Here is a 25,612-nt window from a genome sequence, read left to right on the forward strand (position 1 = left end):
GACAATGAATCTAGAAAAAGTTTTGTTTTTAGTTAAATTTATTTATATTATTTAAAAGCTTTCAAAATATTTCTTAATTTTTAGAAACATTGTGAGAGAAGCTTAAAAATTATCTTAGAGTTTATCTGGAAGATTTTACAATGCTTAATATGTTATTATTAATAGGGATAATGAGAGAAGAATTACCTTTCTAAAATATTCCAGAGCCATAATGAAATTTCACATTTCTGTATCAGAATATAGACACTTAGAAAAAGAAAAAGAATTTTTAAAATTACAAAAGCAGACACTAGTGTATTTTGGGATTTGGAAAATAAAAGAGGTAGTTAAATCAGTGGGTTGAAAAATGGAGTGGGTTATTCAATAAATGGTTATAGGTAAGTTTTCCATTTGGGAGAAAAAAATATCAGGCTAGATTCTTATCTTACTCATGACGCCAAACATATTTTAGATGGACCATTAACTGAGACAACCACTTGGTTCACACTTTATTATTATTTAGAAAAGTATTCCTTAGACCACATCAAAACCCTATCCCATCAGTACTCATCAGACTCAGATATAGCCCAGTGGAGATTAGGTTAGGCAACTAACCCAAGTGTTAACCAGTGTACTGTATTACAATCATTCCCATCTCATTCCTGATTGTTACAATGATTTGATTGTTCATTTTCCTGTTGGGATTGAAGGACAGTAAAACAGACCATCAGAAAATGTTCCACTCTGGCATATGGATCATTTAAACATATTGGCAACTGAATAGAAGCTAACAAAGAAAAATTCCCTTTCCTAAAAAACGAGATATAAATTTGCAAAGGTGTGGTTTTCCTTTCCCCTATCAGGAATGATAGAGGATGACCTTAGACCCTTGTCAGCATGAAGAAGGCAATAACTATATTAAAAACTTCAGGAACTATAGTTGCCTCTCAATATTTCCCATATAGTTACCTTCTCATCACTTGCTGTTCCTAGAGACTCAACATCCTTTACCTTTCTCTTGTTATTCTTTAAAAAATATATCACATTTTGTTGATTGAATATACTGTATGAGATGGAGTTTTAACTCCCCTCCTTGGGTGCTACTCTTTCCCTGGGTATTTTCCAATGTATAAATATATTTTAATAAACTTCTGTTTGTTTTGTCACTTGTCAATCTATTTGGTTGTTGTCCATGTTGTTCCAGGGATTATTGTTTAGCAAGCACTCTAGAGGGTAAAAGAAAAATTACTTCTGAAGTAAGCACTCTTCAGGGAGATTCCTTAGGTTAGTATTCCTCTGTACTAGATATTCCAAGACATACCTAAATCACAGTTAATAGCATTTTAGTTCTTGAAAGGGTCTTGGGTACATGCCTTACTATTACACTACATATTAGACGAAAGATGACCCATTTATATTCTCTCCTCAGAGTCTCTATGTGAATCTTTCTCAAATAATAATCAATCCCTAGCTAATTTGCTGAAATAAGCAACCCTTGCTTATATATTCTGTAATGCATCCAATTCACTTATCGATCTTTTCCATTTGAAGCTCGATCTGTTGACTTTATTGCTTTAAACAATTAAATTATACCTCCCAGGCATTTTCCTAATCTATTCCAGGTGTTGGCATTTTGTGTGTGTGTGTGTGTGTGTGTGTGTGTGTGTATGTGAAAGACAGAAAAGTAGCCATTTGTGTGCCATAGTTTCTCTGTTGCAACTACTAAGTGTACTAAATTCTGCTATCATTGGACCACAGATAATATATAAACAAATTACTTTTTTCAATAGAACTTTATTTACCGAGGTGAGGAGCCAATCTATTGCTGGCCACTAACCTAATCTGTCCTAAATACGTTCCCCTGATTCATCTTCAAAAGACATTTCCAAAATATTTGGCATTTCATTTATTAAAGAGAAAAAATAAATAAATTGGTAAGTAGCTATTGATGGTATTAACCATGGATACTATTTATTGCTATGGAATTTTCTTCTAGCTTGTAGAAAATACTCATGAAATGTTCATTAACATGTGCTGCCATTTTTTAATAAGTTGGAAGACAGTAGGTGCGAATGGAATGTCTAGGAAGATTGTAGGTGAAAATGGGGTGTTAAGTGCCTTAAATTTTTACTTATGCAACATGTATTTACATTTACTACCAAACACAAATGGTCAATGCCAGAGACTCTTTAAATTTTAACCTGTCTAGAAGTGCAATCACACTTTTTGTAGAGAGTATAGGCACTTTGGAGTCAGACTGGTTAAGGTTAGAATCTCAGACACTGTATTTGCTAATTATGAATTTAACAAAGATAGCTAGGCAATCTATTTTTTGTTTGTAAAATAAAGCTAATACTGCCTATCTTAACAGAGCCACAGATATTAAGTGGAAGGTATATCTGCATTTTCAAATCATAATAAATTATTAACAAAGCATATGAATTATTATTAGACAACATTACTAATCTTTAATATGTATGCAGAATTTTCTACCTAAATCAGTCTTTCACACTACATAATCAGAACTTTTAGACATAAATTATCCCTTGTCACCTTAATAGCCTAATGTATATATTAGTTTGGAATCCTCAAAGTTTATTCAGTTTGTACCCAAGTAGAGGGATTTCCCAAAATTGGGGTTCCTTTTTTCATGACTTTTTCATATTCTAATGAACAAAACCTGCATATATAAATCTTGACAAAGTGCTAAGTAAATTAATGTTTATTCATGCTTGTAAGGTCAGTTCAATACCTTCCCTTTTCTCTACTAAACCCCACCAGGTATCCACATTATTAAAAAATGAAGAATCAATGCTATGAGAAGCTCAGTATCTGGAAATCTTTCTTCAAAATTCAGCTTGTGACTTTAGGATGTCAACTTATTCAGATTTAACAAATAGTACTAATTACATCTTCTTTAGTAGGACAGACATGTAAAATTATTTTAATAAAAGGTAATGCATGAAAATTAGAAATGTTGTTATTATAAAACATATTTGAGGTAAAATTATAATTAATTCAAGCTTAAAACACAATATCTTATAGCAGAGATGGAAGAAGATCGTCAAACAATTAAGGGAAGGTAAATTTCAGTTAATTGTAAGGAGGAATTTTTAATTCATGAGGACTGTCTAAAAAGAAGTAGGTTTACTGATATGCAGTGTGATCTGTGTTGCATGAAACATTCACACCAAAACTGTTTAACTACTTCTACGACATTCATGCAAGAGGCATCAGTATTTCGACTGTTAAGCCTATTATAACTCTAGAGTGAACTATTCTCTTGAGAAAATCAAAAGGAGACAAATAGATGATTAAAACAAATAAGTGAATAACTGAATTTCTCTTTCTGGCCAATGCGGAGTAACTGATATTGAACTTTCCCTTCCCCTATGAAAATTGGAAAAATATACTAAGCAATGGCTTACCAGTGTTAGATATTAGCATAGCAGGACTGTGTTCCCTGAGTAGAATGATAAAGGAATCAAACCTCATGAGTATACTAGCTTTCCAGCTGGAAATACTTCGTGGACACTGAAGCATGGTATGTAGGTGGGTTGGGAGGCTGTGTCACAAGGACAAGGGCAGAAAACATGATCACTGCCATCAGAGAAGAGGTGTTTATAATTTATGAAACAAATCAAGCACCAAAGAGAAGTATTTTGTAGGCAAAAGAAATCTGCTGCTGAAATCTGTCTGTGGGCTTCATGGTCTTTTGCTGAATTGTAAGACAGGCATGCAAAGTGTGCAGTCTCAAGAGAGGAATGCATGTTATCAATGGGGGTGGTAGAGTGGTTATAAAGTGTAAAGGTCCTGGCACTTACAAAGGGTGTGAAACATTCAACTTTTGATTGGTCATAATGAAGAATTCATATTGAATACACAGGCCTGTAGTGGATTACCCAGACAGAAAATATAGTAGTAATGGGGACAAACTGATCCTTCAGTAAAATGCAACTGTATCCCCAAATTCCGAATTCTTAAAAGAATATAACTCCAAAATACCAATATGCTATGTAAGTAACTGTCTAGGAGAATAAAGTCTAACACTCTTCTAAAAGACTATAGGTAATTGTCAGAACTTGGGACCAACAGAGGTATATTTCAATAAGTGAATGGATAAACAAACTGGCGCATAGAGACAATAGAACATGATTCAGTACTAAATAGAAATGGGCATAAAAATACATAGAAGAAATTTGAATGCACACCATGAAATGGAAGAAGCCAATCTGGAAAAGGTTCCATGTTGTATGACTCCCATATTAATCATCTTTTTGTCTCTGTGACCAAAACACCTGACAAGAACAACTTAGAGGAGGGAAAGTTTATTTGGGTTCATGGTTTTAGAGGTTTCTGTCCATGGTGGGTTGACTCTATTTCTCTGGACCTGAAATGAGACAGATCATCATGGTGGAAGGTTGTGGCAGAGAAAAAAATCTCAACTCAATGACAGTCAGAAACAGAAAGAGAGAGAGAGAAGAGGAGCCAAGGACAAGATGTAGGCCTCACAGACATGCCCCCAATGTTCCACTTCCCTCCACCATGTCCCACCTCTGCATAGTCACCACTGAGTAGTCCATTCAAATTATTAATTCACCAAAAGGAATTCAAAATCTCCTGAGATTACAGTCCTCATGATTTAATCATTTTCTAGATGCCCCTTCAATGAATCTTGCTGCCTTGCGACCATGATTTCAACAAATGAGCTTTCTGGGGAAAATGTTTCTGATCCAAATTATAAGACCCCACCTGCATGACATTGTAGAAACTGTGAAACCATGGAGATAGTACAGAGATTAGAGCTTGCCATGAGTTGAGAAGGAGGGCAGGATGAAGAGGTGGTGTACAGAGGAGCCAAAAGCAATGAAACTACCCGATGGTATGGTTGTGTGTATATGGCATTATAAATTTTTCCAAAACTATGGAATGTACGACACCAACCATGAACACTAAGATAAATGATGGACTGAGTAATAATGATGTTCCAATGCTGATTGTAATGAACATGTTGTTCTAGTGGGGGACACTGATATTGGTGGAAGCTATGCATGTGCTAGAGCAGGAGGTTTGCAGAAGGTATCTATACATTTCTCTCTAGCTAAAAACTAAAACTGATTTAAATAATGAATCCTTAAAAAAATACAAAAACTCTATAAAACTTCTCATTTGATAATGTAAAGATGACAGTGTGTGGCATCTAATGAAAAAATGGCTATATTGTCAAGAGCAGGAAAATGTGTCATACTCTGAAAGAAGGTCAATAAATAGAAACAAATCTTCAGATGAATGAAATGATTGAATTAACAGATAAGGATTTAAAAACAGCTACTAGAAATCCACTCCATTTACTTAAGGACTTAAAGGACAATGCGGACACAATGATGAGGGAAATGCAAGACATAAAAAGAACCAAATATGAATTCTAGAGATGAAAATGATCACATTAGAAAAATAAATCCACTGATGAGAATAACAACATTAAATTCAGAAGGAAGAACATCAAAATGCTTGAATTTCAGAATGAGAAATTATTCAAACTTAAGCAAGGGATCTTAATCTTTTCATGCCTTAGTGACAAAATGCCTGAGCCAGAATAATTGATAAACAACAGAAACTCACCTCTCACAGTTTGGGAGGCTGAGAAATCTAATAGGTTAGGGCTGGTAAGGTCAGTGTCTAGTGAAGGCTGCTCTCTGCTAAAGATGGCACCTCAGTACTGGGCACTCCAGTGGAGAAAAAATGCTGTGTTCTCACACGGTAAGCAGGGGACAAGCTAAAGGAATCAAGGGCTCCCTTGTAAGTCTTGTATAAGATTATTGATACCATTCATGATGTAAGAGCTCCTAGGACCTAATTATGTGCTAAAGGGCCTTATCTCTAAATGTCATTGTAATGAGGACTTGGTTTCACACATCCAAATCAAAATACAGAGGGAGAGAAAACACTGAGAAAATGAATAGCATCATACAAAAGTCTTCAGATGAAAAGACAGAAAGATGTGGGAAAAATATTTCAAAGGAATAATGGCTAAAATTCCCAAATTTTAGGAAATCTAAAAAGAGACATACACAAATTACTCAACAAAATGTTAGAAGGTGAAACACAGAACCACACAAAGGCATATAATGAAAATTTGAAAGCCACAGATGAAGAGAAGTCTCCTAAAATCAACTGTAGAGAGAGAAAAAGTGTGCTACATACAGAATAACAAACAAGAATGCTCATGAATTTCTGATCTGAAGATACTTAATCCAGATTGTAATGAATTATTTGAAGTGCTCTGTACGCATACACTCACATACAGACACACACACACACACACACACACACACAGGTGGAGGGGAGAAGTCAATACTCATGGAAGACATCTTTGAAAATAAAGGTAAATGCATTTCCAAGTAATAAAAGTTGAAACCATTTTGTCATCAGTGAACCTGATCTAAAAGAAATATTAAAGATGTGTTCTAGACAGAAGGAAAATGGTGACCAACATAGGTCTACACAAAAGAATGAAGGTTAGTGAAAATAAATAGCCAAGGTATTGAAAAGTTTATAAATAGTATTATTCTGCTCTACATTCATTAAAATTATGTAATGTTACATATAATTTAGTTATACTATATTAAGTGAAAATGCACATCATAATATAATAAAATGCTTAAAAATATATAGTGTTTTCCAAAGACTAGGGTGGATAGAGCTGTTTCATGGGCACAGATTTTGACACACTTTTTCAATTTGGGAAGACAAAAATTGGGGAAATTGGAGATGAATATTCGTGATGATGCATAACAATGTGAGTGTACTCAGTACCTCTGAAACACACTCTTGAAAATTACTAAATTATATGTAGTGCACACACACTTACACACACACAAACACACACACACATATACATACCATTCTATAAATATTCACATGCACATTGCTCTCTCCATAAACACATAAGCATAAATGCTTGAAATTGAAAAAAAGAGGACAAAATAGAAAATAAACAGCAAGTGGCAAATTTTAACATGAGTGTATAAATTTAATTTTATAACCAAATGCTATTAACAATAGATACATTTATATATAATGACATAGATGATTTGAAAAAATGGATGGAAAAGATATTAATGCACACCAAAGCATGATAAAGCTTATGTAGTATTTTATTCAGCTTTGGGTCTTTGTGATTATAAGACCCAATAAGAACAACCTTGAGGAGGAAACATATTTTGGCTCATGGTCTCAGAGTTTCCATCCATGGTCAGGAGACTCCATTGCTCTGGGCACAAGGTGAGGATAACATCATGGTGGAAAGCTATGGCAGAGAAGAACTGACCAGTTTATGACAGTCGGAAAAGAGAGAGAGCTCCACTTCCAGAGAAAATATATAAACCCCAGTGACTACTTTCTTCAGCTATGCCCTATCTGCCTAGAGTTACCACCTATTAATCCATTTAAATAATTAATCCATCAAATGGATTAACCCACTGATTAGGTCACAGCTCTCACTGTCTAATCATATACCCTCTGAAGATTTCTACATTGTCTCACACATGAGCTTTGGGGGCCACCTCATATCCAAATGATAATATGTCACCATGTTAATAGCAGGACAAAATACAGCTCAAGACAGAAAGTACTGACAGAAAAAAAAAGCTGATGCTTCACCACATTAGGTGTTCATTAATCACAAATCATAAATCCTCAGTGTACATGCAGCGTACTTAGTAAAGTAGTTGAAATCCACGTGAAGAAAAATTTGACAGAAGTAGAAATAGACTAAAACTTAATTGGAGATTTTAGTCCTTCCATTTCAGAAGTTGGTTGGAAAATTTGACAAAATATGAGCGAAAATAGAGAAAATTGAATGTTGTCAACCATCTGAAATAACAGTCACCTAAACAACACTAATCCAACAATGTCATGTCACTTTTTTCTCAGGTGTACTACAGTGCAAGTATCTGAGGTTGTGAAAGAGTTTAAATAAGGCAGGCTATGCTTTCTGATCACCACAGAATTAAATCTTTCACAAAATCAATGAAACCGCTGGAAAATTCATAAGCAATTTTAAATTAGAAATCTTTTGTCTAAATATGGATGTGTCAAAGACAAATCACAAGGAAAATAAAAGAATACTTTCAACTGATTGGTTACAAAACACAATATATCAAATGTCATAGGACATAGCTGAATCACTTTTTACATTTTTAAATATCACCAAGACAAAGGAGAAAAGTTTCCATAGATTATCTAATTTTCCACATTAAGAACCAATAAAAAGAAAAAAAAGTTAAACTAAGTCGAAGGTAGTAAATACTACACATGAAGGGAATTCAGTAAAACATAAAACAAACTACAAATTCCATAACCCTAAAGTTCATTCTCTGAAAAGATTAATAAAATCGAAAATCCCTAGCTAGCCTAAGTACAAAAAAAGAGAGAAAAAGCATAAATGTTCATAAGATGAATTATAGAGAGCACATTGGTATAAATCCTAAAGAAATTAAAAGAATGACAAGGGAATATCATGAGCTAACAGAAGACAATAAAAACAAACTACTTTTATTTTATTTAATGGAATACATTTTGCATTTTTCATTATATTAAAAGAAGATGATTCATTAAAATGGGAGTTATAAAATGTGCCAAATAGAGGTGGGCTTATTTATTATCTGCATTAGCCATTATATGAAAATGAAAACCAATTTTACATAAATTCTTTCCTAAAATAGACAAGATTTATTTTGGGGGGCCACTTGAAATTTAAGAAAAAAATAAGACATTAAATAAAATTTAAAAAAATCTAGCTAATAGCCCTCTGGAATAGATAAAAAACTACCTACCAAAATACTATCAATAGAGCATTAATCTCCAAGATATATAAAGAACTCAAGAAACATAACACCAAAAAAACAAATAACCCAATGAATAAATTGCTAGGAAGCTGAGCACATACTTCACAGAATAAGAAATACAATTGAGGGCTGGGGATGTGGCTCAAGCAGTAGCACGCTCGCCTGGCATGCGTGTGGCCTGGGTTGGACCCCCAGCACCACATACAAACGAAGATGTTGTGTCCACTGAAAACTAGAAAATAAATATTAAAAAATTCTCTCTCTTTAAAAAAATACAATTGACCAACAAATATATGAAAAAATGATCAGTACCTCTAGCAATTAGAGGAATGAAAATCAAAACCCCTCTAAGATTCCATCTCATTCAAGTCAAAGTGGCAATTATCAAAAATACAATCAACAATAAGTGTTGGCAAGGATGTTGAGAAAAAGGTACATTGCTTCTGGGAGTATAAATTGGTGCAACTATTGTGGAAAGCAGTATGGATATTTCTCAGAAAACTTGGAATTAAACCACCATTTGCCCCAGCTTTCCCACTCTTTCTATCCCCAAAGACTTAACAGCAGCATATTACAGTGACACAGCCACATGGTGTTTATAGCATCTTAACTCACAATAGCATGGAACCAATCTAGGTGCCCTTCAACAGATGAATGGATACAGAAAAAGTGGTATATTCACACTATGGGATATTACTCAGCCTTAAAAAAATGAAATTATGGTATTTGCGGGTAAATTGGTGGAGGTGAAGAATATCATGCTCAGCGAAATAAGCCAATTCCCCCAAACTAAAGTCTGAATATTTTCTCTGTTGTTGGGATGCTAACTCACAATAAGGGTAAGGGAGCTAGGGAAAAATAAGAGTTACTTTAGATTAGGTAAAAGGGAGTGAAAGGAGAGTGTATGGAGGTATCTAATTTATTCAAGAATATTGAATAAATTAGACATTATTAACCTATGTACCTATATGACTGCATGACCGGTGGGATTCTACATCATGTATAACCAAAAAAATTTTAAAAGTTATACTTCTTTTATGTATGTATTATGGTGCATTATGTTGTCATGTATAACTAATTAAAACTCATAAAAATATCATCAAAACTGAATAGCAAAATATTTTTAAAATATCATGATCAAGAAGATTTTCCTAAAGAATGCAATTTTGGTTCAATGATTTTTTTTTTAAAAATCAATCAATGTAGTTTATGAATTTTAAAGGAAAAAGGGGCAAAATGAAACAACAACCAAAAATCACAGCAACATGTTTATCTCCTTTAGAAAAAAAAATCATATTGCAAAATTTAAACACAAACCATGATAATAACATTCACCAAAACAGAAATGGAAAACAAATTCCCCAGATTCAGAAAGTGTATGTTTGAAAATCAAAGACCTAGCATCAGACTTTATAGTGAAATACTGAGTAAGTACTTCCTAAGATTGGAACCAAATGCAAAATATCCATTTTGAGCACTTTCATTTAAACTCCTATTGCAGAGACTATGAGAAAAGGTACAGAATCTGAAAGAAAACATAAAAGTCTTTTGGTTTCACAGAGCTGTGATATTATCATAGAAAATCTCAAGTTATTCATGGAGAAATTCCTAGAATTAGTAATCTAAACAATTTTGCCGGATTCAAGTTTAGTACACAAAATAATGTATTTCTAAATGCTAGCAACAAATAATTGTGGAAGCACATTTTATTTATTTAACCTTAATGTTTTTATTGGTGCATTATAATTGTACATAATAGTGGAATTCACTGTGACATATTCATACATGTATATGGCACATATGCGTCATTTTTGCTCCCTAATACTTTTCTTTTCCTTCCCTTCCTCCCTCTTCCTTACTTCCATCCCCATCCTCTAGTCAACTGTTATCCTTTCTATTTTTTATGGGATCCCCAACAAACTTTCTCTTGCTTTTTATTTTCTCTAACTTCCACATATGAAAAAAAAAGAAAATCACTACCATTGACTTTCTGAATCTAACTAATTTTGTTTAGTACAGTATTCCATTAATTTTCCTGAAAATGACACAGTGTTACTCTTTATGATTGAGTAATACTCCATTCTGCATATATAGCAGATTTTCTTTATCTATTCATCTGTTAATGGACACCAAGGTTTGTTCCATAACTAGGCTATTGTAAATCACTCCACTATAAACATGGGTATACATGCCTCACTATAGTATGCTGAGTTTATTCTTTTGTACAAATATCAGGCAGTCATATGATGGGGACTTATGGTGGTTCCATTCCTAGTATTTTCAGGAACCTCAATATTAATTTCCATAGTGGTTGTACTAATTACAACCTTACAGTGTTAAAGTGTTCCTTTCTCATCACAACCCCTTCAGTATTTATTATTATTTGTATTCTTGATGATTGCTAATCTAACAGGAGTGAGATGAAATCTCAGTATGATTTTAATTTGCATTTCCCTTACTGCTAAAGTACAAGTAGATTCTAAAACACTACTTATAACTAACATTGAAATATAAACTAATTAGGCCAGACACTGTGCCACTATTCACTTGTAATCCCAGCAGCTCAGGTGGTTGAGGCAGGAGAATCACAAAATTGAAACCAGTCTCAGCAACTTAGTTTGACACTGTATCAAAATGAAAACTAAAAAGGCCTGGGGAATGTAGCTAATTGATGGAGTGACTACTTAGCATGTGTGAAGCCCTGGTGCAATCATCACCACAAAAATAAAATAAAATAATAAAATACTTAGGTACTATATAGTAAAAACAGTGTAATCCTACTACATCGAAAACCACAAAACACTCCATAAAGAAATCTAATAAATGAAGACATACTGTTGCCGCAGTCTGGCTGGGCACGATTCAAGAGCCACTTGTCAAGCAGAAATGAACTTTATTTTTAGAACACACACTGCTGGCACCACAAGAGCTCTTCAGGAATTCCCTCAGAGGCCAACTGCCACCACCAGCTTCTGACTAGCCTCTCAACCCTCACTCATCCCACTCTTGAGGGCGATTGGCTGGGTCGTGTGGGAGGAGCCAAAAGAGTCCCCCAATGAGCAGCTCCGCAGTCTGAAAGGGCAGGGAAACAGCCAATGAGCATCACCGCAGAGGAGCCAATCAGCTGGCAGCTGGAAGTTTGCTGGGGCCACTTAGGCTGTGGCTCTCAACATACAGTGATCATTAATTTAAAGATTTCATATTATTGAGATATCTGTTTTCCTTAAATAGTTCTATATAGATTTAATGCCATAGCAGTCAATTTTCCAGCAGTCTTTCATTGTAGAAATTGACAAGTTTATTCTTAAATTTATAAAGAAGGGCACCTGGAATAGTCAATGCAATCTTAACATTTGGGGCCCTTACAGTGACTAAGATTCACTGTAAATCTACAGCAATCTTAGTAACAAATAAATAGATAGAGCATTTGGAAAGTCTAGAACAAATTTGCATATATTTAGTCAATTAATTTTTTCAGAAAGTAAGTTTAGGTATCAAAGCTACTTAGATAATTTGGTAGGAAAATGTGTTTTTCTAAAAATAGTATTGGAACAATGCTATGTCCTTTAGGGGAAAAAAATGTGCCTTGACCACTAACTCTCATCACACAAAAAAATTAATTAGAGATAGATCATATACCTAAACATCAAAGGCAAAACTATAACATTTCTAGAAAAATACAAGCATAGTGTTTTCATGATCATGGGTAGGCAAAATTTTCCTGGACATCAAAAGCATTAATCATGAAGATACAGTAAATTTAATTAAATTAAAACACTTTGGTATTAAAAGATATTATTTTTAAAAAAATGGAAAAGCAAGTGAAAAACAGGTAGTGGCTATTCACTTTTAAAGGCTTATATGTAGAATATGGAACAAATTCGTATAGCTAAGTAGTAAAAGTAAATAAAATACAATTAAAAAAAAACATTTACAAAAGAATGAAGTGAAAAATGTGTTCAACCACATCCCTGAATCACCACTATATACTCATTAAAATAACTAAGATCAAAGTGATCCTCACTATGAAATGTAGGTGGTGATGTGGAATAACTGGATTCAAATTCATGGTAAATGGGAATGTTTTAAGCTTGCATTTTACTGCATAGTTATGAACACGCCTAAAAATCAATTCCATCCCTTGGCATTTAGCAAGATAGAAAAAATGTGCATCTAAAAATCTCTTTCTGTAAGAATATTTCAGCATTATTATTCAGAAAAGCAATGGACTTAAAACAATCCAAATGTGCATAAATAAAAAGTATAATTTATAATACATTAATATAGTGGAGCATTATACAGCAATAAAACAGAACAAACTACTAATACCTGCAAAACCTGGGATAGATATCAGTAATGTCATGCTAAGTTACAAAAGTGTGACATACAACAAAGAATATTTGCTGCATCATATCGCATGCTAAGAAGTTAAATAACAAGTAAAACTTTTCTATGGAGAATGAAATCCCCTACAGGTCTTGGGTTGGAGTGACTCCTTAAGAGATTTCCAGGATGATTGAGATGGCTTATACCTTGTTATCAGTGGTGGTAGCAACGCTAACACAATTTTTACAAAATCCACTGTATTGCATGTTTGTTCATTTTTAATACAATTCGTGTCAACTTTTAAAAAGACAAAAATGTGTTATTTTTAAAAAGAAAACATAATTTTGCCATGAGCTTCTCTCGAACCTCCTTCAGAAAAGATTCGATAGATTTTGCCATTTTTAGAAAGTGAGGAAAATTCCTCCCTGGATAATCATTCCTGATTCCAAAAATTGTGATACTTTAATGACCCCCAAACTGTAAGTTCAAACAGGCTTGCTTCTTGATATGACATTGGGTGCTCTGTCACTATGAGGAACATAAGCTGAGTCTGACTCAAAGTATAATATTTGATGATAATTGGGATTCTTAAATTTCATTATATTGGGTATAATAATGGTATTCAGATTTGGGGAAAAATGCTATTACTATCAAATGCTGGAGGCATCACAATACCCAATCTCATAATCCACTATAGAGTCATAGTGCCCAAACCAGCATGGCCTCCACATCAAAAACAGACACATAGACCAATGGAATGGAATAGAGGACACAATGGCAAACCCACACAGATAGAGTCACCTGATCTTTGACGAAAATTCCAGAAACAGGTGGGAGAAAAGAGAGCCTTTTTAAGTAAATGATGCTGAGAAAACTGATATCCATATGTAGAAAAATGAAGATAGATCTCTGTCATTCTGTACAAAAAAATCAACTCTAAATAGATCAGAGACATAAATATTAAGACCAGAAACTTCAGAGATGTTGAAAGAAAAATTAAGGGTAATACCCCAAGAAAAGTAGAGTCAACACCTTCCCAAGTAGTTTTCTAATAGTGTAAGAAAAAATAGCAAGCCTCAACAAATGGGACTACATCATAACAAAAAGCTTCTGCACAGCAAAAGAAATAACTCAAGAAAGAGACATCCTATAGAACAGGAGAAAATCTTTGCCTGCTACTATTCTGGTAGAAGATTAATATCCAGAATGCATGGACTCAAAAACACCAAAAAAGCAAGGAAACCGATCATTAAATTGGCAAATGAACTGAGAAGGCACACCCCTAAAGAAGAAGTACAAATGTGGCCAATACTTACATGAAAAAATGTTCAGCATCTTTAGCATACTTCAGAGACAACTGCATACCCATGTTTACCACAGTACAACTCATGATAGCCACGTTATAGAATTAGCTAGCCTAGATGTCTCTCAACAGATAAAAAGGTAAGGAAAACGTGGTAGATATACATAATAGAATATTGTTTATCCACAAAGAAGAAATCCTGTCATTTTCAAGAAAATAGATTAAACTGGAGATAATAATGTTAAGAAAAATAAATTAGACACAGGAAATAAAGTTTTGTGTTTTCCCTCATAGATGGAATCTAGGGGGAATCAGATCTTATAGAAGTAGCAGGAAGACAGGGAAGAGTCAAGGGATCAGAGGAGGGAGAAGGGAGCATAAGGAATGGTATGAGAGAGTAGGTATGATGAAAGTATGTTACTTGCATGTATGAGTATGCCACAATAAAACACATTGTTCTGTATAATTAAAGTGCACTATAAAAAAAGAAAAAAAGTTCTTATTATTTAGAAATGTGTACAAAAATATTTAAGGAAGAATCCATACTGTTACCTTTAGCACAGTTACAATATTCAGACGAATTAAGTATGGCAATGTCAAAATTATATGATGATTATATTAACGTTGCTTGTACCATCCTATCAATTTTGTATAGATACAGTGAAAACTAAATCTTTTTTTGAGAATTTTTTAATATTTATTTTTTTATTTTTCGGCAGACACAACATCTTTGTTTGTATGTGGTGTTGAGGATCGAACCCGGGCGGCACGCCTGCCAGGCGAGCACACTTGAGCCACATCTCCAGCCCTGAAAACTAAATCTTAAGAAATGTAAGTGCATATTTTCTCTAGGTTCCTGTTCTATTAATTACTGGATGTCTTTAAAATGCTTAGTTAAAAATGCTTGAATAATCAATTTTTTTTTTCAAAATTCAAAGTAGCATGAATTACTTTTCCTCAACAAGAGATTTTTAAAATCCCCATTTTTTAAATTATACGTCTTACTCATTCCTCTCTTCACCATCACTTCTCAGAAGCTCCAAGTTAGGCCTTCAGCACCCCTCCAATACTCTCTTCTTCATGGGGACAAATACTGAAAGCATGCAGAAGTTTCCAAATAATTATTTCCCAATAACTCTGCTGTACTTCTCAGCAAAAGAATGTTCTTTTGGTGACAGGAGAATGCTTTATCTTTAGAAAAAAGAATTCCTAGTTGTCCCTAGCTTGTTATCTCCATTTCCTCTTTGGCTCCTGCTCAAGGACTTGACTGCTCTTGTATATATGTTCTGTGCCTCTGTCTTTTATTTACTGGGTCTTATATTTATTTTATTCTGAAATCTGTTTTTATTAAGTGTAGCTTCCCATTGCAAGTTGCTCAAATCCTCTTTACAAAAGATTGGTGTCTGGAAGGCATCCATGAATGAGTGATTGCATGAGCCAATGAATGAATGATGACTGAATAGATCTATGCTTTTTCTTCTATTGCTTGTTGTGTTCTATCCAAAAAAAAAATAATCAATTTTATTTATACAAAATGAAGAGTTTTGTCCAGTGTAGGCAAGGGATCCTGATACATGAAAAGACAATCTCTAGATTAGCTTTGATTTATACCACCTATGCCAATACCAATCTTGAAAAATTCATTTCTCTCTCTGTCGTTGCTTTCATTTTCATTAGATTCATGTGTTCCTCATGAAGCATTTCTCTAGCTTCTGCTGCCATGAGAGCCATTTACTTACCTCACTCTCTGGACTCATCTGTAGAGTTCATCATATCCTTCCTTCTCCCTCAGGGTGGATAATGACAATCAGAGGGCATGGGCCAGGCTGATGCTGGGACCCTTTTTACTCCTAATCAATGTTCAAACCAAGAAACTTCAGGCTGACCTCTGCCACTTGTTCTGCTTCACTGTCCTCTTAAAACCAGCCATCAGGAGCAGTGCCAGTTCTGTGGAACAGCTAACATACCTGTGGGTTTCTTTATTCTTTTTAAAAATTTGTTCTAATTAGTTCTATGGGATAGCAGAATGCACTTTGATTTATTGTACACAAATGGAGCACAACGCTTCATTTCTCTGGTTGTACATGATGGAGAGTGGCACCACCTGTGCAGTCACACCTGTACCTTGGGTAATGATGTCTACCTCATTTCACCATCTCTCCTACCCCCAAAGTCACTCCCATTCCCTCCTTTCCCTTTGCCCAATCAAATTTCCTCCATTCTCTCCATCCCCAGTCAGCATCCACTTATTAGGGAGAACACTCAGCTTTTGGTTTTGGGGGATTGGCTTGCTTCACTTAGCATGATATTCTCCAACTCCTTCTATTTGCCTGCAAATGCCATAATTTTATTCTCTTTTAATGCTGAGTAATATTCCATTGGATATCCATTTATCGGTTGAAGGGCATCTAGGTTCATTCCATAGCTTTGCTACTATGAATTGAACTGGTATAAATAGTGATGTGACTGTGTCACTATAGTATGCTGATTTTAAGTCCTTTGGGTATAGACTGAGGAGTGGGATAACTGAGTCAAACGGTGGTGCCATTCCTTTTCTAAGGAATCTCCATACTGCTTTCCATAGAAGATTTACGAAAAATCTTGAATTCACAGTGACATCAGCAATGTATGAGTGTATCTTTTTCCCTGGATCCTGGCCAACACTTAGTATGGCTTGTATTAATTGCCATTCTGACTGGCATGAGATGAAATCTGAGAGTAGTTTTATTTGCATTTTCTAATTGCTAGAGAAGTTGAATATTTTTTTTCATATATTTTTTGATTGATTGTATATCTTCTTCTGAGAAGTTTCTGTTCAGTTCCTTAGCACATTTATTGATTGGGTTATTTGTTTTGAGGGTGTTAAGTTTTTTGAGTTGTTTATATATCCTGGCAATTAGTGCTCTATATGATGTGCGTTCAGTAAAGATGTTCTCCCACTCTTCATGTATTGAATTTTTTTTTTCTGAGAAGAAGCTTTTTGGTTTGAATCCATCCCATTTTTTAATTCTTTATTTTATTTCTTGCGCTGTAAGAGTCTGGTTAAGGAAGTCAGGATGTAATCTAACACCATAAAGATTTGGACCTACTTTTTTCTCCTATTGGGTGCAGGGTCTCTGGTCTAATTCCTAGGTCCTTGATCCACTTTAAGTTCAGCTTTGTGCATGATGAGAGATAAGGGTTTACTTTCATTTTCCTGCACATGGATTTCCAGTTTTTCCAGCACCATTTGTTAAAGAGGCTATCTTTTCACCAATGTAGTTTTTTTGGTGCCTTTGTTTAGTGTGAGATAACTGTATTTATGTGGGTTTGTCTCTTTGTTTTCTATTCCATACTATTGATCGACCAGTCTATTTTGGTGCCAATACTATGCTGTTTTTGTTACTATTGCTCTGTAGTATAGTTTAAGGTCTGGTGCTGTGATGCCTCCTCTTCTTGCTAAGGATTGCTTTGGCTATTCTGGTTCTCTTATTTATCCAAATGAATTTCAGGATTGTGTTTTTATATTTCTATGAGGAACAGTGTTGGGATTTTAACTGGAATTGCACTAAATGTATAACACTTTTGATGGTATGACCATTTTGACAATATTAATTCTTCCTATCCAAGAACATAGGGGATCTTTCCATCTTCTAAAGTCTTCTTCAATGTCTTTCTTTAGTGTTGTGTACTTTTCATTGTATAGGTCTTTCTCCTCTTTTGTTAGATTGTTTCCCAAGCATTTCATTTATTTTTTGGAGGCTATTATGAATAAGGTAGTTTTCCTAATGTCTCTTTCTGAGGGTTTATCACTGATATATAGAAATGCATTTGATTTCGATGTCTTTATCCTTAACTGCATTTGAAAATATGCTAGAGAGGGGAATGGAGGCAGATGAATAAGAACTCTAGTCCACTGTGAACTGCTCTGTAGAACTTTGCTTTTTGCACTTTTTCACCAAGAAACCTTCAGATAAGGAATGTGGTGGATGGTGACAACTGATATGTACCTTCTGATGTATGAGGAGCCAACAAGTTTGGGGAGTGTCAAGAGACAGATGATACTTTGTGGAATGGAGAAAACCAGAGCTTGATAGGACTTCTTGATGAATAAATTTGAACCAAGGTGATCATAGTAAATAAAGTTGATTCAAGATCTACCCAGATCCTCCCACAAATAGAAGTGAAGAGCTGGAATTGAGACCATTAGTTTTGAAGTCAATCTTCAAAACCTGATTTCTGATTTTGACACCTGTGACTTTGTAAAAGTAGCTATTCCTCTTTGAGTACTAAATGCTTCATGCTTTAAAATGGGATTGTTACGTGTAACTAAGATAATGCATGAAAAATGCTTAGCTTAGTGTCTGGTATGACAGTGTTATAAGAACCTAATTAATAGTAATAATAATACTAACAGTAAAATAATTACAGAAATAACATGCATTTATTAAGTTCTAATTTGGTCATGTTGAAGATACAGTGATGAATGATACACTGCCTCTGTTTTCATAGAACACCAGTCCAACCAGAGTTATTAAAACAGATGATATCTGCCTTTGAAGAGTTATGAATTAAATGAAATAATGAATGTAAATACTTGACACAGTGCCTGACAGCCATCCCTGTGATACATAAAAATGACACGTGCTGGGAAATGCTAAATTCAAGAAGGCATTCAAATAATGCATCTTGGAAAATCAGAAGGTAAACCATAACTTCCCCTTTAAAGGATTATTTGACTGAGTGGAATATGATAAGCCTCATACAGGAAGACATTACATTTAGAGATGCACACTGGATGGAGTTATTGTTGCTTTGATGAGCATCAGGAGAGTGCAGGAGGTATTCTCATGACAAAAACCAGTTGTTAAAAGGGCAGAGTGTTCACCTAAGCTTAACAAAATCACTCTTTTATATACACAGGCCTATAAAGATCAAATGGATCTTTCACACATGTTCCTTATCAAATATGCTATTTGAGCAGATTTGTTATTCCAATTTTCACAAGAAAAAAAATTGTGACTTTGAGGATTTTTCCCATGTCTCACCAAATTCAAAAATAACTACACCATCCTTTGGCTTTGAGTGCACCATGTTGCCTTCCTCAAGCATGATGACTAGAAACAACAGCCCACATTGATATTAAACTTGCAGTGATGGCAAAGTACTAGCACATAATGGCACCTCCAAAATAAAATATTAACTGAGCCATGGGCTTTCACTGTAACAGTTGCCAGGAACCACAGAGAATGAAGTGAATAAAGTGAAAACAAGTTCCACAGCTCTTTCCATCATTTGCAAAAGTCTACACATAGAGGATGTATAAGAAAATTTCAGCTGTCTGTTAGCAGTGACAAGCATGAGCACTGAGTAGCAGACACTCTATTTCAACATGGTGTTAACCTTAATTTGTATTTAGAGTCAATACCTGTGTATGAGTATTTTTATACTTGTGAACAAACATCTCTACAGGATTGTTGCAAGAAGTTTCTTCTTTACTAACTATGAATTGTATGTTCTTTCAAGAACCTTCCTTTGTGTTGCTTATATTCTAAATCTTTTCCATTGAATAAAATTAACTTTTCCAACCTGGGATACCAATTTTTTAATGACTGAGTTGACATCTCTTTGCATTTTAAAGAATCTGTCCTGGTGCCATATACCATGGAAGGTGAACGGCATTTCCTGGTCATCTAAATTACTAACTAAAGAGGTTAAATCAAGAGATGGGGAAAGATCTGTGTTCTTGTGGTCTTTAGAAACATTCTCATAAAATTTGTGCCCTACCTTATCATCCTGTATTGTGAACTCTGATGCAGACTGAATGTCCACAAATAATAAAGCTTCTTATTCAAATTCCTCAACATGGGCCATTGGCCCACAACATTTATCATTTACAACAGTGTTGTTTATTTCTGTTGCAAAGAAGTTTATTTACCTTTCTGTTATCCTTGTATCATGATGATTCCTACCTTCAAAGCCTCACTTTCCCCAACAAACTTCTTGAAAATAAAAATTCTTTACAGAAATGAGAGATTCTCCCACCTTTAGGGAAATTGTGTAGCAAACATTCAAGATATTAACATTTCCCTCCACCAGAGATCCATTTGGAATTTAACAAGAAGCATGAACCCTGACAGCTGGTTATTGAGCAGATAAAACTTTCCGTGAAAAATTTCCAAGTCATTAAGTATTCTTCCACAGCATCATACTTAACGGACAAAGAGCATTTGAACATATGCATGCCCTACAACTTTTTTTTTTTAAACTGATTGTCAGTTATTGGACAATCAGGTTGCTTTTCAAAATCCCTGTGGGTCTTGGATTTTGCCAGTCTTCAAAAGCATGTGCCAGTTTTGTGAGGAGAAAATATAATATTTTAGTATTGTTTTATTTATATGTATTTCTTTTTGTTTGCCAGTAAAGGCAAATATATTTCTGATTAATTGAACATTTAAATTTCTTTCTCCTATCACATCAGACAATCTCTGGTTCCAAAATTGTGAAATAAATGTACTAAATCTTTCCATTTCTCTTCCTCATGATGGCCAAAATATCTGAGCCAATATTCCACTTGAGCTGCTGTAATCACTTTTCAACTGGGCTCCCCAAATCCATGCTTATCTTTTTACAAGAGATGCTCTGCTTATAGGACAAATCTTATAATGGCTTGTTCCACCTTAATACAATTAAATATCTTTCCACCTACTTGTAGCACAGTTTGAGCTTCTTACCTAGTCTTCATGATTCTATGTGACATGGCTCCTACCCAATTCTCTCATCTGTGACATTATCTGGTATAGCTCTAACTGTCAGTCCTTATTGTATCCTTTAGGCATGCCAGCTATTTTGGTGGAAATAAGTAAATAAATATAACTAGGCTTACTCCTTTGTGGTTGCTTTCCCATCCATCGAGGATTATGGTTTCTCCCTACTTCCGTATCTATACATGGAGGACCCTTATTCATTCTCTGGGTCTCACAGAGGTCCTTCTCTGACCACTAACCTAAATTAGCCTTGTCCTCATCTTGAGGATTGGAATTATGCAAGCAAAGCTGCAAAGACACACAGTTGGACTTTTGGACTTTCTTTATGTTTTCTTTGTTGACATGGAAGGAGATAGATTGGGCCAGACAACTGATCAGAGGCCAGATAATGTAAGAATTTACAGGCTGCTAAAATATTCTATATTTTATACTATAGAAAATCACACTGGGAATTTACATCTTTCGATGGTTTTATTTGACAATTTATCCATTCATGTATCATTTTATAAAGGTCTACTGTATCCAAATACTGGTATATACTAGAGATGCAAAGATTATTAAAATATTTCCCCTTTATGTAGTTATTATTTATAACCCCCCAATTCATTATCCCCACATCAGACCCTTAGATTAAATATAAGAATCCTAAGTCATGTGTTTCTGATCCTCAACACACTGTGATCCATCAAGGAGATATAGTGATTGCCCAGTTTTCCATGGTGCTGCATTCCACAGTTTCATTTACTAACAGTCAATCATGGTCTGACACATCAAATGGGAAATTCTAGAAATGAATAATTCACAGTTTTTAAATTGTACAGCATTTTGAGTAGTGTGACGTAATCTAGCATGGTACTACTCTCTTCTACTTGAGATGGAAATCTTCCCTTTGTCCAGTGTATCCAGATTATACATACTACTCTTCAGTTGGTCACTTAGTAGCTCAAGTACAACTACTAGTTTATTGTAATACTTGTGATTAAGTCACTCTTATTTACTTAAGTGCCAGAGTAAGTAATGGTGATCATTTAGATATGCCAAGGAGGGGCTGCAAAGTCCTTCTGTAAGTGAAAATGAGAAAATATATCATAGGTATGTACCTTCAGGAAAAAAAATACAGACCAGTACTACTGTAGTTTTAGCTATGTACTATAGGTCTTGGAATGTAGTCCTGCCCTTACTGAAACTCCTAAATGAAACATTTAAGAAAAAAATAGATTTTTTCAAAGTCTTGTAACCTAAGGAGTTCTGCTTCCTTGGCATGAAAACGTCCCTGCTTTTCTCTCAGCTGGAGGCTGCAAATGAGCATGCAAAAATCCCGAGCTAAACATCCAGATACAAATTTCACCCAAAGATCCCATAGATACAAACATTAAGTCTTTCTCACCCAAGGCTTCTTCCACATGTGTGAAGAGGTGAGGTGGAAAGAAGTGGGGAATGAGTGAGAGAAATGTTGTCAGTTTTCATCTTTCTCCTTGGATAGGGGAAGACACCTTGCACATGAATGAACATTCCTGTCTTATTGACTGTATTTCTACTCTGGGAGTCCTGGAGATGGAAGGTGTCAGTTCCCATCTCTTTGATCCATCGCTACAGCGTATTTGAGAGGGGATAGAGGACCTCTTCATGTTTCTTTTCTATCTCTTTTAATTATATTCAACAGAGAAAGACAAGTCTTATCTCCCCATTAGCAAGAAGCTTTCACAATTATGAAACTCTTCAGTCACTCTTCTGGTTTGAGGGCAAAGCTCAGTTCCATCATTTTTGACCCATCAAGGTTAAGTGGACTTTTCTTTTCTATTTTTTTCATCTTTAACATACAGTAAAAACATTGGAGCAATATAAGTTGGAAAATCAACAGATAATGGCTCAGTAGCTGGTTACCGGATATCTTGAATACTTTCTAAAGCTAATATTAATTAGGGATAATTTTCATCTTTCACTGAATACACTCTTCTAAGCATGCATACAAGAGCAGATGCTCTTAACATTTTTAATGCCATGAGCATCTTTGAATGTCTAGTGAAGCCTCTGGAACACTTTCAGGACAAATTAAAGATGACCACATTTTTTTGACACTTCTCTCAACAAGAGAAGAGATACACAATGCTTTTCCTTGAACCTGGGCTGGGTTTGTGGGTTCATTTGTAAACCAGCAAAAGCAGTAGAGTTGACATCACTTGATGTGTGAACTTGAAGAAGGCATAGTCTTTCTCCCTTGATCTTTGGATATAGTCTCTTCCTGAATACTATTTCTAAGGTGCTCCCCCAGCATGATTCAAGAAGCCCATATCACAAGGTGAGGTGGATATTCTGTTCAACAGCCCCCTGTGAACACTGGGATATTCAGCTTGGTCAAGTCTTTACCAGAACCAGTAATGAACTACCATCACATGAGAGATCATATATGACAACTGATGAACCAGACCCTTCTCAGATTTCTCAGCCACAAAATTGTGAAAATATAAAATAGTTATTATAAGTTGTTAAATTTTAGGGCCATATTTTACTCAGCAATTGCTACCTGGAACACTTTCTCAAAATAATGTTTTTACATGCATGGAATAAACTGAAAAATTGTTATATTAAAATGCTTATATTTTTTTTTAAAAAAAACTTACTTTATTAAAATAAGGAAACTGGTTATACATAACTAGTCCAGGAAGGTACCTGCCCCAAACAGGCCAATAACAAGCACTCCCCAAGAGAATCTGATCTGGAAATAAAAGAGGTTCTGTCCCTTTCTGGTAGTGAAAGAAGGCTTGTAAGACTCAGAGGCTGCTGCTGGCCTCATTCCCTACCAGTCAGCAAAGTAAATATGCAAAAGAGTATCAGTCAGATGTACAGAGAGAACAGAATAACTTTTCTAATGGTGATTCAAGTCTGAATTCAAATTGTTTCCAAGCTTATTCACACTGTACCCTTTCCACTGTCACAGGACATATCTGCTAAATATGGCATTCTAATATCTTTCTCTTCCTGCCTGATTCAAGTTGGGTTCCAAACCTGGAGTCCAAGAATATCCTGATAATAAAATCTTTTTTTTTCTCCACACCTCAATTCAATGCTCTGACTCCCAAAAACACCCCTTTATCTCCCCCTCCTTCTTAGAAGCTGAGTATCTTCTAAAGGCTTGAGCCCACACGCATTTTAGCTTTCCTGATCTTCCGTAGCATTGATCATCTGTACCACACAAATTGGCAGGCTTATTATCTTGTTCTCTATCTTGCACTGACTCATTATTATCTCAAATGCAACTAATGATATTTTTTAGGCTTTATTTAACTGTACCATTTTATACCTGGAAAGAACATTAGTGATTTCTAATCCAACCCCCTCATTTGTACAGAAGGAGAAAATGGCACTAAGAGATAAGTGACTTCCCTCAAGTCACACAAAATTTCTCTAAGTAAGTTCTCCTTGGGCACAACAGCATTGTCAAATGAAAGAGGTGCTCAAAGTAAAACCAGCTTATTACAAGATGTCTGTTCTACATCTTTTAACAGTGGATATTACCCAGTTGATATTGCTCAGCAAAGCTTCTGAGACGATGCAGAAAATGAAAAGCTGCCTCAGTTGTTTCAATCCCATTTTCTGAAAGTTGGAATTAAATAAGTTGTTTGTGTTTGTTTGTTTGTTTGCTTGCTTGTCTTGTCTCTGAACCCCTATGATGTACTGTTTTAGTAGTATACTTTGGAATATAATTTGGTGACGTATTTGAATTGTCTTTACTTATCCTAAAACTAAGATCTTAAAATGAAAAACCTTATTTTTCTTTCCTACAGCAACTGATAAGTAAGACTATAACAGGCTTCCATTTTTTCTTAAATATGTTTCCATTTTTTATTAAGTTAGAGTTTAACTATTTTACTTCGTATCTTCAAATTCCTTGTCTACAATTTAAAAAGACATTATGTTGTGCTATTCAATCTGTATTTAAGTGTAAGTATACAATTCTGTGATGAAATTCTGAATGTGACAATCTTTCTCCTTCTGTTATGGCATGTGGAAAAGGCCAAAACTTTTACATCTGGACTGGATATTTGACTCACAGTCAACAAGAATAAAAATCACATACAGCATCCTGACATTGAAAGAGGTTTTTGAAAGATCAGAGTCATGCATTCTTATGTTGCAGAAGTAGAGAATGATGTCTGAGACAGAGTTGAACCAGGTACAGTGGCACAGGTCTGCCATCCCAGCTACTCAGGATGCTGAAGGTAAGGAATGCAAGGTGAAGTCCAGCCTAGACAACTTAGTGAGACCCTGTTTCAAAAATTATATAGAGGGAATTGCTGCAAATTATATTCCAGGCTTGTGTAATTATGTCAAAATGAACCCCACTATTATATATAACTATAACAAACTAATAAAAAGATAAATAAACAAATGAAAATTTGCAAAGTGGA

Source organism: Urocitellus parryii, chromosome 4 (assembly GCF_045843805.1).
Source record: "Urocitellus parryii isolate mUroPar1 chromosome 4, mUroPar1.hap1, whole genome shotgun sequence".
Lineage (NCBI taxonomy): Eukaryota > Metazoa > Chordata > Mammalia > Rodentia > Sciuridae > Urocitellus > Urocitellus parryii.